Raw genomic sequence first — 15,053 nt, forward strand, 5'->3', positions numbered from 1 at the left:
TTTCCCTGTTTCCCCTGATTTCCAAGGTTCTGACCAGGGTCAAGACCTTCAGGTCCACCGTCATTCTGATAGCCCCTCGGTGGCCCAGGCAGTTCTGGTTTCCTATCCTGATGGACATGCTATGTGCAGAGCCCATAACACTCCCGCCAGATCAGGATCTCCTGACCCAGCCCTGGGGTGGGGGGGGGGGCAGCTGGTTCACCCGAATCTCAGCTCTCTCCACCTGATGGCCTGGTTTATCCGTGGCTGACACAACCAGAAAGGGAGTGTTCCCAGGAGGTGCAAATGGTCCTCCTAGGTAGCAGGAAGACGTCCACCACGCAGTCCTATGCAGCCAAGTGGTGGCGTTTTATGCACTGGGCGTCCAGAAGGGGGGTGCACCCATCCTGTGCACCTGTCCCGTCCATTCTGGACTACCTGTTCAAAATGAGGTCCAATGGATGCTCTCTACCTCCTCCATTAAGGTACACGTAGCCGCACTCTCCGCCTTCCGTGTTGGATCGGAAGGAGTCTCTCTGTTCTTTGACCCTGTGGTTAAAAGGTTCCTCAAAGGTTTGGATAAGTTGTTCCCCTCGGTTAGACCCCCCCCCCCACTCCGCTTGGGACCTTAACCTCATGCTGTCGAGGCTTGTGTCGCCTCCCTTTGAGCCGCTGGCCATGTGTTCTCTCAAGCACCTTTCTATGAAGGTTGCTTTCATTGTGGCCATCACTTCAGCTTGCAGGGTCTCCTAGCTGAGGGCGCTAACTGTTAACCCGCCGTACCTGGTGTTCTCGGAGAATGTCAGACTCTGTCCTCACCCGGCTTTTCTCCCCAAAGCGGTGTCACTGTTCCGTCTGTCCCAAGAGATTTACCTCCCGGTTTTCTTTCCAAAGCCCCATGCCTCACCTAAAGAGCAAGTGCTCCATTCCCTGGATGCTAGATGTGCGTTAGCTTTTTACATTGATAGGACAAAAGCCTTTCGTAAATCCACACAATTGTTTATTGCTTTTTCTGACAGAATGAAAGGGCTCCTTATCTCAACCCAAAGGCTGTCCAATTGGGTCGTGGGGTGTATCAGGGAGTGTTACGACTTGGCCCAGAAAGTTCCGGCCCAGGTTACAGCACATTCCATCAGGGCGCAGGCATCCTCTGTAGCCTTTGGAGTGCAGGTTCTGATTACCAAAATCTGCAGGGTGGCCACGTGGTCATCGGTACACACCTTTACGACACACTATGCGTTGACACAGCAGGCCAGGGAGGATGCAGGGTTGGGTTCTGCAGTCCTCACCTCTGTGTTGTGACTGGGTTTCTTTTCTGTACCATATTGCATCTTTTGATCCATTCTCTGTGTTCTGTTAGTTGAATAAATATGTTCTGGGTTGTTCAACTACCCTTTGCTTGTTTTTCTGGGTGCTCCGACCCCTCCTCCGTATAGTGGGGTTAGCTTGGAAGTCACCTTATTCTAATGGACATGAGCAACCACTTGAAGAAGAAAAGAATGGTTACTTACCTATAACTGTTGTTCTTCGAGATGTGTTGCTCATGTCCATTCAGTTCCTCCCCACCACTTCTCCTTTCGTTGGATTCTCCGGCAAGAAGGAACTGAGGAGAGGGAGCGCTGGCAGAGGTACTTATGCTCCGCTATGGGTGCCACTTGGGAAAACACTCCGGAGAGACGGTGCATGTGGTTCGCACACCTTATTCGAATGGACATGAGCAACACATCTCGAAGAACCACAGTTACAGGTAAGTAACCGTTCTTTTCTGTGCTATGAGAAGAGGGTGCCTCACTCTGAGTGCTGGTACAATTGAAACAAATGATAGCTCCTTGTGGGCAGTGGAGTGTCCCTCTGTGTTTGATTTGAGGAGCACTGGGTGAGAGGGGGACAGTTAATGGAAAGAGTTATTAGAAAGTTTCAGCTAGACTGTTAATTTGTCACTTCATGACAACATTGTAAGTGTCCCCGAGGTTCCTTTGTGCTGGATTTACAGGGTGTTGCATTGTAGCACTGATCGTCTGGAACAGAAACATTTAGCTATACGTCACGCTTCTGTAACTTAATGTGTTAGAAAGCTCATGAGGTAGCCTTGTCACTCTGAGTGAGGGAGCCTCATGATGCTTTAGGAGCCCTTGTCACAAAATACTCCAAAATCCGTGATCCTGCGTCTCTTCCTATAGCCCTGTTTCCTTTTCTTCATCCCTCATCCCATGTGCGAAGACAATGGAATAATCTGTTACTAATTAAGATGTTGTGCCCAAGGTTTACTGTTAGCTCAAGGGTTTGAGGAATGGGATAACAGGGCCTTTCACGTGTAGGGCACTGGATCTAGTTTGGTCTCAGATTGGTGAGGACTGTCTGGCTGGCTTAGGGGATGGGACACTGGGCCTTTCGTATATAGGGCATCAGATCCAATTTGGCCTCAGGTAAGGTGGATGAACTGCTTCACAAGATCAGGGAGGATACAGAGGCTTTAACCTTAATGGATCATATCCAAAGTGATTTAGTAACAGCTGAAAGCTCCTATCTGGCAGTCATTCTGGGGCCCCTGCATGAAATTATGTTGGAGTCTGAGTTCACTTCTTAGTGCCATCCTCGTGGGTAAAATCTCATTGCAACTATCACTCCTAGATGCCCTCAGGGCCGGATTAAGGGGGAGGCTAGCTGGGCAGCTGCCCGGGGCATCAATCTTTGGGGGGTGCCTGATGGCAGCTTTAAGGGGCACCGTGTGCCCGATTGCAGCTGTAAGGTGTGCAGCATGCCGGGGTGGGGCCGCGCATGCGCTGTGTGCCTGGGGGCGGAGCTGCGCATGCGTCACACGCCCTCTGTGCGGGGCGCAGGAATGGCTCAAGCCAGCCCTGGATGCCCTCATTGGTACTTTCATGGGTAGGGTAGCGTGAAAGTCTTTGGAGATGGGACCATAAACTCCCTTTGCCTCCTGCTCTGCGAATATCTTATTTGGACAGGGTAGAAAGCCTGGTGGATAGGCCAGGGGAACAGTAGGATGTGATACATCTTGGCTTTAATAAGGTTTTTGATTCTTATGACTTTCTCAAAGCAAACTAAGAAATGTAGCCTAGGTGAACATAGTGTAAGGTGGTACACACCTGACTGAAAAACGGTACTCATATAGTTTCCAAAGGTTCACCATCAAGCTGGATATGGAACTTGAGAGGGGTCTTGCATAGATCTGTCCTGGGTCTTTTGTTCAATATCTTTACAAGGAATTTGGGAATGGCACAGAGTACACTTGCAAGGGTTGCAGATAATACCAACCCTCTGGGAGGAGTTGAAAACACTTTGGGGGACAAGATTCAAATTAAAAATGATATTGATAAACAGGAGAAATAGTCTGAAATAAAAAGGATGAAATTCAGTAAAGACAAATACAAAGTACTGTTTCTTCTTCAAGTGGCCCCGTGGGTGCTCCACTCCAGGTATCGGGTCCTGTCCCAGCGCCGCGAATTGGAGAGCTATCAGAGCTGTGGTCCACCGGACCGCGCATGCGTGGCTGCCCGAGGCAGCGTTCGCGCCTTTGAAGTGTTGCGCGTGGTCTGGCTTGCTCAGTTCCTCTCAGCCACCCTTGGTCGCGGACGAGAGCTCCTGCTTGTCAGTTTCGCTTCACAACGTTTTTTTCAAAGAAGCCTTCACATTTGTAAATAGTTCAGAGCCTGATTAGTTATTTAGTTTTTTGTTGGTTTCTAGTTTAAAAAAAAAAAAAGAAAACAGAAGAAGAAAGGAGGAAAGTTTCCCTCAGACTAAGAGGGGAAACGGACTGGATCTCACAGCCAGTAAGGAGACAAACGGAGGAGAGACTACTCAAATTCTCGCTCCTCCTTAATTCACTATGCCGGGATCCCCCGGTTTTAAAAAATGCTCCGTCTGCCGGCACCCTATGCCAGTATCAGACGGTCATGATTCTTGCGTGAGGTGCCTGGGTGAGACGCATGTCCCCCAGAAATGCACTCACTGCAGCAAGTTAACGGCAAGGGCTCGTAAGGACCGAGACTTGCGCCTCAAGTTCATTCTTTATGGCAAGGCGATGGAGTCCGATGTCGTACCTGCCTCTGGCAAAGCAGCTCAGAAACGGCAGGCAATGTCTAAACCAGGGTGGAACCAGACTGCTGGCACTAAACATTAAAAAAGCCGTAGAGCAGTTTTTAAACTAAGAGATGGGGGAAAGCCGATTGGTGCGGAGATGCACGTAAATCGGAGGGAGACTTCTCTTAGAGGAGAATCCATTGATAGAGATTCTCTAAGCTGTAGTCAGAAAGAGAGGAGGGGAGAGGACAAACCATGGGCCAGAGCAGACAAACAACCGCATACAAAGGAATCCAATGCATCAGGGAAGGGCAGACAAATAAGCAGTGGCAAATTTTTAAAGTGCTTGTACACAAATGCTAGGAGTCTGACTAATAAGATGGGTGAACTGGAGTACCTCATATTAAATGAGGAGATTGACATAATAGGCATCACCAAAACCTGGTGGAATGAGGAAAATCTGTGGGACACAATCATACCGGGATATAAAATATATAGAAAGGATAGAGCAGGCCGGCTGGGTGGTAGAGTGGCACTGTATGTGAAAGATAATGTAGAATCAAATGAAATAAAAATATTAAGTGAATCAACATGTTCAATAGAATCGCTATGGATAGTAATTCCATGCTCCAATAATAAGAAATTAGCAGTAGGGATATATTACCGACCACCTGACCAGGACAGCGATACTGACATTGAAATGCTAAGGGAGATTAGAGAGGCTACCAAAATAAAGAACTCTGTAATAATGGGGGATTTTAATTACCCCCATATTGACTGGATCCATGTCACCTCAGGAAGAGAAGCGGAGATAAAATTTCTCAATGGCTTAAATGACTGCTTCTTGGAGCAGCTGGTGCAGGAACTCACAAGGGGAGAGGCAATTCTTGATTTAGTCCTGAGTGGAGTGCAGGATCAGGTCCAGGATATAACCGTTACAGGACTGCTTGGGAATAGTGACCATAATATAATAACATTCAAAATTCCTGTGGTGGGAAGAACACCTCAGCAATCCAGCACCCTCGCATTTAATTTCAAAAAGGGGAATTACACAAAAATGAGGAGGTTTGTTAAACAGAAATTAAAAGGCACAGTGACTAGAGCCAAATCCCTGAAAGCTGCATGGAAACTTTTTAAAGACACCATAATAGAGGCCCAACTTAAATGTATACCCCAAATTAAAAATCATAGCAAGAGACCTAAAAAAGAGTCACCGTGGCTTAACCACCATATAAAAGAAGCAGTGAGGGACAAAAAGGTATCTTTTAAGAAGTGGAAGTCCAATCCTAGTGAGATAAATAGAAAGGAACATAAACACTGTCAAATCAAGTGTAAAAACGTTATAAGAAAAGCAAAAAAAGATTTTGAGGAACAGCTAGCCAAAAACTCAAAAAGAAATAACAAAATGTTTAAGTACATTAGAAGCAGGAAGCCTACTAAAAAACCTGTGGGTCCCCTAGATGATCAAGCTATAAAAGGAGCAATCAAGGACGATAAAGCCATTGCAGAGAAACTAAATGATTTCTTTGCTTCAGTCTTCACGGCTGAGGACATTGGGGAGATTTCCGAATCTGCACCGTCCTTTGTGGGTGGTGAATCTGAGGAACTGTCCCGGATTGAAGTGTCGTCAGAGGAGGTTTTGGAACAAATAGAAAAACTTAATGTTAACAAATCTCCGGGACCGGATGGCATTCATCCAAGGGTTCTAAAAGAACTCAAATGGGAAATTTCTGAGCTATTATCTGTAGTTTGTAACCTATCCTTTAAATCAGCTTCCGTACCTAATGACTGGAAGGTAGTCAACGTGACACCAATATTTAAAAAGGGCTCTAGAGGCGATCCTGGCAATTACAGACCGGTAAGTCTAACTTCAGTACTGGGCAAATTAGTCGAAACAATAGTAAAGAATAAAATTGTGAAGCATGTAGAACATAATTTGTTGGACAAAAGTCAACATGGTTTCTGTAAAGGGAAATCCTGTCTTACTAATCTATTAGAGTTCTTTGAAGGGGTTAACAAGCATGCGGATAAGGGGGATCCAGTAGATATAGTATACTTGGATTTTCAGAAAGCCTTTGACAAGGTCCCTCACCAAAGGCTCTTGTGTAAATTACATGGCCATGGGATAAGAGGAAAGGTCCTTTCTTGGATTGAGAACTGGTTAAAAGACAGGAAACAAAGGGTAGGAATAAATGGTAAATTTTCAGATTGGAGAGGGGTAACTAGTGGTGTCCCCCAAGGGTTAGTCCTGGGACCATTCCTTTTCAACTTATTTATAAATGATCTGGAGAAAGGGGTAAGCAGTGAGGTAGTAAAGTTTGTAGATGATACAAAACTGTTTAGGATAGTCAAGACAGAAGCAGACTGTGAGGGACTCCAAGATGATCTCACCAAACTCAGTGATTGGGCAGCAAAATGGCAAATGAAATTTAATGTGGATAAGTGTAAAGTAATGCACATTGGGAAAAATAACCCCAACTATACGTACAGTATGATGGGGGCTAATTTGACTACGACAAATCAGGAAAGGGATCTTGGAGTTATTGTGGACAGTTATCTGGAAACTTCCACACAGTGTGCAGCAGCGGTCAAAAAGGCAAATAGGATGCTAGGAATTATTAGGAAAGGGATAGAAAATAAGACCCAGAATATCTTACTGCCCCTGTATAAAACTATGGTATGCCATCTGGAATACTGTGTACAGATGTGGTCTCCTCACCTCAAAAAAGATATTTTGGCCTTGGAAAGGGTTCAGAAAAGGGCAACTAAAATGATTAGGGGTTTGGAACGGGTCCCATATGAGGAGAGGTTAAAGCGACTGGGACTTTTCAGTTTAGAATAAAGGAGACTGAGGGGGGGATATGATAGAGGTCTATAAAATCATGAGTGGTGTGGAGAGGGCCGATAAAGAAAAGTTATTTATTAGTTCCCTAAATAGAAGAACTAGAGGACACCAAATGAAATTAATGGGTAGCAGGTTTAAAACGAATAAAAGAAAGTTCTTAACACAGCGTGTAGTCAACCTGTGGAACTCCTTGCCAGAGGAGGCTGTGAAGGCTAGGACTATAATAGAGTTTAAAGAGAAGCTAGATAATTTCATGGAGGTTAGGTCCATAAAAGGCTATTAGCCAGGGGATAAAATGGTGTCCTTGGCCTCTGTTTGTCAGAGGCTGGAGAGAGATGGCAGGAGACAAATCGCTTGATCATTGTCTTCGGTCCACTCTCTCTGGGGCACCTGGTGTTGGCCACTGTTGGTAGTCAGGATACTGGGCTAGAAGGACCTTTGGTCTGACCCAGTACAGCCGTTCTTATTTTCTTATGTCTCCCGGGACGACCGGTAGTAAAAAATCTAAACTGTCCCCAGAGTGATCCCTCCCTGCCACCACTAAGGTGAAATGCCCTGACAAATCATCAGGGATACCTGCCCCAGAGCACCAACGGGCTCCTAGGGCGAGGAGATCGCCCGAGCCAGGACTGCACGGGACAGCGGCACCGGCTCCGGCAACAGTGCAGAAGCTGGCATCAGCGGCAGCACGCAAGCTGGCACCGCCAACGGCTGTGCTAGCGGCACTGGCAGAGGCGCCTTTAAACCCCCCGGTGCCGAGCCGGCAAACTTCCCAAGCGGCACTGCAGGCATGCTCTGATCTGCCGGCACCGGGCTTATCCTCGGCACCACCAACACTGCCCCCATGTGGCTCTCCATCGGCACCGCAGCCAGGTTCAGCCCTGAGCTCTCCACCAGCAATTGAAATTGACAAGGCTTCTTTGCCTTGTAAAGCTGCAGGGAAAGAAATCTACAGGGCTTTGTCACCATCGCTTACCTTCTCCCCGGGACTGTCTCCTTCTCCACCCAGATACCGACGGCATCGGGACTATAGCCTCTCACCTTCTTACCAGCTACTTAAAAGACACTCACGGGGGGGGGGGGGGGACAGTTTGTATAGAATCAAGACGCTCCCTATCACGTTCTCGCTCCCCCAGGAGGTCACCAGGGCGCAGATCACCGAGACGGTCACCATGTCGAGTCTACTACATCCGCAGTTCAAGATCTTCTAGATATTCTTCGCCAGTGCGGTCAGACCACTGCTATGGCCGCTACTGCAGGGATGATTATGACCGCCCCCGCCCTGGCCATGCTACCCTATCCTATAGAGGCTCTTCATGTACTCGTCCATTACCCAATGCGCACTTACCTGACCATCCACAACAATTGTTTTCTTCGCCTCCATCAGAAAACTTAACCGTCCATCAAGATCATTCGGAACCAGAAGAGGGCCAGTTGTCCGATACAGAAGATCCTCAACCACACATTCCCCCAGCCGACTGTTCCTCCTCTTCCCCAGATGAGGCAATTATTCCAGAAGACGCCCCTCCCTTGGATGACCTGAAACAGTTCCAGGATCTGTTCAAGAGAGTCGCGAACACACAGGAGATACAATTAATGGATGTACCAGTAAAGAAACATCGTCTTTTAAAAAAATCTACGGCAACAACAGTGGGCAAAGATCGCCCTCCCTATTGATGAGGCCATCATGGAACTGGCAGACGAAATATGGCAAACCCCTACATCGACATCCCCAACTAGTAAGAGAGTTGATAGAAAATATTTTGTACCTGCTAAAGGACTAGATTTCCTTTTCAACCATCCTCAACCCAACTCCCTTGTTGATGCGGTACAACGTAGAGCTAAAGCTCCCCAATATAAAAATACATTCCAAGACAAGGTTAATAAAAAATTAGACGTTTTTGGAAGAAAGGTTTACTCCTCCGCTACGTTATTGTTACAAATTGCAAACTATATGGCCCACCTCTCTAATCACAATTTTGATAATTACTCAAAATTTACAGAGCTACTACAATATCTCCCTGATGCCAAGAAACCCTTGCTAAAGGCCATTGTCCAAGAGGGATATATAGCCTGTAATACTACTTTACAGATGGCCATGGATGTGGCTGACATGGCTGCACGGGGCACGGCTACGGGGGTCACAATGAGACGGTCTTCTTGGTTATCATCTGCAGGAGCCCCATGGGAGCTTCAAAATAAAGTTGAAGACCTACCCTTTGATAAGCAAAAGCTCTTCGCTAGTAACACCGACGAGGTTCTCCATTCTGGCAAAGACTCCCGTACCACTCTACGTACCTTGGGAATGTACACACCTCCCTATAAGTGCAAGCGCTACTATCCTTACCAACGAAGGTACGATTATGCGTTCAATAAAAATCAACCACGTACCCAAGACAATCAGCGTTTCCGACAGCGTCCTCAACATAAGAGATCTCAACCGAACCGTTCGTCCAGTCAACCTGCTTGAAAACAGCAGATTTGACTTTTCTGTCAAGGATGCAAGCACGATTCCCACGTTCAACGTACCACAAAAGTCCTTACATCTGTTTCACCATCGATTAAAACAGTACCATCTTCACTGGTCCAATATCACCACGGACAAGTGGGTACTGGAAGTGGTACAATCTGGTCTCTCCATCCCCTTTCTATCCATTCCCCCTACCACTCCTCCTACCCCGTCCCTTTTCAGGGACCCCTCTCACGAGCATTTGCTGAAGCAAGAAGTTCAGCACCTTCTGAATATCGGCGCAATAGAGAGGGTACCAAGTCAGTTTCGGGGGAAAGGATTTTATTCCTGGTACTTCCTTACACTGAAGAAGACAGGAGGATGGAGACCCATTTTGGACCTACGCAGGGTAAACCGCTATCTCAGGAAACACCGTTTCAAGATGGTCACCCTAAATGCCATCATCCCATCGTTGAACAAGGGGGACTGGTTTGCAGTCCTCGACCTGCAAGACGCCTACTTCCACATAGCAATCCATGTGGCACACAGGCGTTTTCTCCGTTTCCAGCTAGGCCGAGAACATTTCCAATTCAGAGTACTACCTTTCAGTTTGTCATGCGCACCCAGAGTTTTCACAAAAACCTTAGCAGTAGTGGCTGCACACTTGCGCAGACTGGGAGTGACAATTTTCCCATACTTGGACGATTGCCTCATAAGAGGCCTAACGTATTCAGAGGCCAAACACATGGTGACAACAGCCTCTCAGGTCTTTCACTCTCTGGGTCTCCTCATAAACATGCAGAAATCCTCGCCAGTACCGACACAAGATCTGATTTTCATAGGGGCAAGACTCGACTCGAAAACAGCACGCGCTTACTTACCTGCCAAACGTTTCGCCGCCATTCGAGATCTTGTTCACACGTTGACACATGCCCCAACGATTCCAGTCAGTGTCGTTACAACTACTAGGACACATGGCCGCCTCGACAACAGTTGTCCAAAACGCAAGGTTACATTTTCGCTGCCTCCAACACTGGCTGGCTACAGTATATACTCCAGTAAGAGACAACATGCACAAGGTGGTGGTGATATCACCACATGTACGACAATCCCTGCAATGGTGGACCAAGCCGACCAATCTTACGGCGGGCATTCCCTTTCACAGTCCACAACCGTCGAAGCAAATAACAACGGATGTGTCCCTTACTGGCTGGGGAGCGCATATGGACAACATGACGGTTCAAGGTCGCTGGTCTACGCAGGAGATGCTCTTACACATCAACATTCTCGAGTTAAGAGCAGTGCGTCATGCATGTCACCATTTTCAGTCCCATATAAGGAATACGACCATCAGAATCCTTACGGACAATATTGCCACCATGTACTACGTGAACAGACAGGGAGGCCCTCGATCCCGATCCTTCTGTATAGAGGCGATGCGCTTGTGGAAATGGTGTATCCGTATCAATACCACCCTGACAGCCACCTACTTGCCAGGCGTCCAGAATACTGTCACAGACTCACTCAGCAGGCTGTTTCCCCACGACCACGAATGGGAACTTCGCACGGATATTCTGCATTATCTTTTCACCCAATGGGGGTTCCCCTCAATAGATCTGTTTGCTACGGTGGCCAACGCCAAGTGCTCCAGTTATTGCTCCAGGGCAGGGATCGGGCGTCATTTCTTAGGAGATGCTCTTCTTTGCAATTGGGGAACGTCATTGCTATACGCTTTCCCCCCGATTGTCTTAGTTCCCAAAATCCTGGAAAAGATCATTATGGAAAGGGCTCGAGTAATCCTCATAGCTCCAGCTTGGCCACGGCAGCCTTGGTATTCAATACTCCAGCAGATGTCCATCAGGACACTGTACACCCTTTCTCTGCTTCCAAACCTCTTGACTCAAGACAACGGCTCCCTTTGTCATCCGAAACCCGAGACCTTACTCCTCACAGCGTGGATGCTCGCTGGTTCAACCCGGTCGAATGCTCTTGCTCACAGAGAGTCAAACAAGTATTAGTACACAGCAGAAAAGAGTCTACTCGAAGGACCTACCTTGCTAAGTGGACCAGATTTGAAGCGTGGTGTGGCAGTGATGTCAGGAACGCTCATGTGAAAAGAATATCCCAGATACTTGATTATATTTTGCACCTCCATGACACAGGTCTTGCAATAGCCTCGCTGCGAGTGCATCTAGCAGCAATTAGTGTTTTTCATCAGGGTCAGGATGGGTTTTCTGTATTTGCTCATCCCATCACAAGGAGGTTCCTAAAAGGACTTACAAACCTCAACCCACCACGGCGGCCACCACCACCTTCCTGGGATTTAGACTTTGTTCTGGATTCCCTGACGCCCTCCCTTTGAACCCTTAGCTACAATACCATTACAGCTTCTGACCACAAAATTGCTTTTTCTGCTTGCCATTACATCAACCCGCAGAGTGAGCGAAATAGCTGCGTTCATGTCGTCACCTCCTTACACAATTTTTACTAAGGAGTCGGTGACTTTGAGATCTCATCCAGCGTTTGTTCCAAAAGTTTGTTCGGATTTCCACATAAACGAGCCGGTTGTTCTTCTCTGTTTCTATCCCAAGCCTCATGCTTCAAGGGAAGACGCAGTGCTGCACACGCTCGATGTGAGGAGGGCATTAGCTTTTTATATCGAAAGAACCCGACACTTTAGGAAATCGGACCATCTAATAGTGTCATTAGCGGATTGAACCAAGGGACAACCCATCACATCCCAACGAATTGCGAGATTAATAGTGTCGTGTATTACAACCTGCTACTCTATACGTAACAAACCTCTTATATGCTCTCCTAAGGCCCATTCTACGAGAGCAGTAGCCATGACTACAGCTTTTCTTAGAGGTGTTCCATTTCGAGACATTTGTCGAGCAGCAACATGGTCCTCTCATTCTACCTTTATGAGGCATTATGCTGTAGTAAACCAATTTACTCTGATTCCTCTGTGGCTATGGCAGTTCTTTCGCATATTCAGAAACATTAATTCCGGAGCGCTCAAATGTTCCAGTACTGCTCCGAAGTCACCTGGAGTGGAGCACCCACGGGGCCACTCAAAGAAGAAGTTACTCACCCTGTGAAGTAACGATTGTTCTTTGAGATGTGCCCCGTGGGTGCTCCACGACCCGCCCTTCCTCCCTGCTTTGGAAAATTTTCATTCTTCTCGTTTCAGGGAGCGGCTGACAGGAATTGAGCAAGCCGGACCGTGCGCAACACTTCAAAGGCGTGAATGCCGCCTCGGGCAGCCATGCATGCGCGGTCCGGCGGACCACGACTCTGATAGCTCTCCGATTCGCGGGGACGGGACCCGACACCTGGAGTGGAGCACCCACGGGGCACATCTCGAAGAACAATCGTTACTTCACAGGGTGAGTAACTTCTTCATTTAGGAAGGAATGATCAATTGCACACTTACAAAATGGGAAATGACTGCCTAGGAAACAGTATTATAAGAATGACCATACTGGGTGAGACCAAAGATCCATTTAGCCCATTAGCCTATCTTCCAACAGTGGTCAATGCCAGATACCCCAGAGGGAGTGAACAGAAACAGATAATCTTCAAGTAATCCCTCTCCTGTCATCCATTTCCAGTCCCCGACAAACAGAGGCTAGGGACATCATTCCTACCCATTCTGGCAAATAAGTGTTGATGGACCTAACTTCCATGAATTTATCTAGTTCTTTTTTGAACCCTGTTAAAGTTCTGGTCTTCATAACATCCTCTGGCAAGGAGTTCCACAGGTTGACTGCACTTTATGAAGAAAAACTTCCTTTTGTTTGTTTGAAACCTGCTACCTATTAATTTCATTTGGTAACTCCTGGTTCTTTTATGGGAACAAGTAAATACCTTTTCCTTATTCACTTTCTCCACACTAGTCATGATTTTATAGACCTCTAACATACCCCCCCCTTAGTCTCTTCTTTTCTAAGATGCCAAGTCCCAGTCTTTTTAATCTCTCTTCAAATGGCACCCATTCCAAACCCCTAATAATTTTTGTTGCTCTTTTCTGAACCTTTCCCAATGCCAATATATGTTTTTGAGATGAGGCAACCACATCTGTATGCAGTAGTCAAGATGTGGGCATAACATGGATCTTCTAACCAGTTATCAATCCATGAGAGGACCTTCCCTCTTATCCTATGACAATTAATTTACTTAAGACCGTTTGATGAGGGACATTGTCAAAGGCTTTTTGGAAATCTAAGTACACTATATCCACTGGATCCCCCCCAGTTCACATGCTTGTTGACCTCCTCAAAGAACTTTAGTAGTTTAGTAAAGCATGAGTTCCCTTTACAGAATCAATGTTGACTTTTCCCAAATAATTACGTTAATCTGTGTCTGACCATTCTATTCTTAATTATACGATTTACCTGGTACGGATGTTAGACTTACTGGTCTGTAATTGCCAGGATCACCTCTAGAGCCCTTTTAAGAAAAGGATTTGGGATTATAGGGGATCACAAGCTAAATAAGAGTCAGAAAGGTAATAGTATTGCAAAGAAAAGAGAAATTAAACTTCACTCTGGGAAGGATTAGCAGAGATAATTCTTCCACTATAGTCAGCACTGATAAGGCCTCATCTGTAGTGCAGCATCCAGTTCTGGGCAACAAACTTTGGGAAAAATATGGACAAATTGGAAAATGTCCAGAGGAGAGAGAGAGAAATGATTGAAGGGCTAGAGAACATGACCTATGAGGGAAGATTGGAAAAAAATCAGGTTGTTTTATCTGGAGAAGGGAAGATTATCTGGAGGACAGGAACCATGATAAATCTTCACCTATGTCAAAGGTGGTTATAAAGGGGAGCGTGATAAATTCTTCTGCTTAACTGCTAATGACAGGACAAGAAGTAATGGATTTAAATTACAGCAGGGGAGATCAGGAAAACTTTCCTAACTAGAAAGTTAGTTAATCACTTTAACAAATTACTTATTAGGGTTTGTCTGCACCAGCATTTCCCATTTTATTTGGCCATGGAACCCTTTTAAACTTGAAAGAATTTTGCAGAACTCCTAATAACAGTCTTATATATGGTATATAACGTGATAGCATCAGTGATTGACTACGCGTGTGTGCAGCACTAAGTAGCTATCATCATCCCCACTCTCTGGTTAAGCTGGCATTACACAGGGACACTTATAGTGGTAAACATAAATGAAAATTGTTTTCAGTAAAATTAATACATTCTTAAATATTAATTATTATTTGTTAATAATGGCGGAACACCATTTGGGAAACACTGGTCTATGCTGTCAAGTTTAGTCAACAAAACGTATGTTGATACCCAAAGTCAACAAAAATGGCCAAAGAGTGTTCACACTTGCTCCCTTTGTCAATGGATCACATCCACACACTGGGAGCACCATCATTGATGGTGTGAGTAATGCATTGGGGGTATGTATCTCATAATGCTGTGTTGTGGGAAAGCTGAACTGATATTTTCATGTTTTGGGATTCCCTCAGCCTCAGCTGCTGGGAGTGGCATTGTAAGTAGCTCTGATTGCTGAGGAATGTCAAAGCAGCCTCTTCCCCATTCCCTGCAGCAGTGGTCTGCCTACTGCTGTCATACAGGACAGAACAGGACCAATCTAATGATTTGCTCTTTGTTTGTTCCCCAAATGGAGCAGCTCACTCAGCTGTCAGATACTTCCTGGAGCTTTGAAAGGGATAGGGTGCATGCCTGCGGGACAGCAGAGATCAAAACACTGAGCA

At 46.3% G+C, this 15,053-nt stretch overlaps 1 protein-coding gene across 8 annotated transcripts in view; it reads left to right on the forward strand.

The window, feature by feature from the left end:
- The window catches only part of DNAH2 (dynein axonemal heavy chain 2), a 293,067-nt gene that overhangs the window by 9,485 nt on the left and 268,529 nt on the right, over positions 1 to 15,053 (forward strand). The gene's annotated exons all lie outside the window — the stretch shown is intronic.

Source organism: Pelodiscus sinensis, chromosome 24 (genome assembly GCF_049634645.1).
Source record: "Pelodiscus sinensis isolate JC-2024 chromosome 24, ASM4963464v1, whole genome shotgun sequence".
Taxonomy (NCBI): Eukaryota; Metazoa; Chordata; order Testudines; family Trionychidae; genus Pelodiscus; species Pelodiscus sinensis.